We start from the raw sequence: 879 nt of genomic DNA, 5'->3' as shown, positions 1-879 counted from the left end.
ACATGTCTAAAACAAATCAGAAGAAGAGAGTTTGGAAAGCACTGTCTCTTCTGCTGGTGCTGGGAAGGCTCACTGCTGGCAAGACAATGGGCAGGGAGAGCCCCAGTACCTGCACATCACCCACTGCATATAAGAGCTGCCAAAGCACCCACCTCAGCAAACCACCACTCTGGAGATTTTTGGGCAGGTTATTTAATCACCTACATTTTTTTTTTTACCATCTAGATCACATTTTACCATATAAAATAAATCAATCTTGTGTTTAGGTTTGGCATAACAGACCTGATGTTTGGTTTACAGACAGCTTTGTTAATCCTAGTTGTAAAACTAAATTAAGGAAGAATAATGCAACAAAAATAGTTACAAAATACACCTGCACCCGAGATGGTAATTTTAGACTCCTTTTATAGTGACTGTGCAGAAACAGGCCATGATTCATCTCATCCTAAATAACTGGCTAGAGAGGCATGGACAAATGATGCTAAAGGATGAAAAATATCCATTCTTAATATCCTTTTTTTTTTTTTTTGTGCAGCATAGGGAAAACCACAGTATTGTATATTCATATAGTAGTGTTTTTCATGAGTGACAAGAAAAGTGAGTCTTCCCCAAGTTAATACAGCAATTTTCACTTTTTTGCAGTTAGAGGAATGTAGAGTGGACTTTTCATAATGTCAGTGTCTAAATATACAATGAATTAGGGCTGTCATTTAATTCTATTTATATGACCCTAAATCATCTTGTTCTTGCTTTATCTATCTATATCTGGCTTCTGCAGCAGCAGGGAGAAGCAGGGAAGCAGAGCTGGCTCTGCTGTCACCTTCTGCTAATATACCCGAGCATTCCATTCTCCCATCCAGATTCCCACACTCTAGTGAT

The sequence above is a fragment of the Acanthisitta chloris genome, unplaced genomic scaffold, assembly GCF_000695815.1.
Source record: "Acanthisitta chloris isolate BGI_N310 unplaced genomic scaffold, ASM69581v1 scaffold5422, whole genome shotgun sequence".
NCBI classification, from domain to species: Eukaryota; Metazoa; Chordata; class Aves; order Passeriformes; family Acanthisittidae; genus Acanthisitta; species Acanthisitta chloris.
This window is presented reverse-complemented; position numbering follows the sequence as displayed.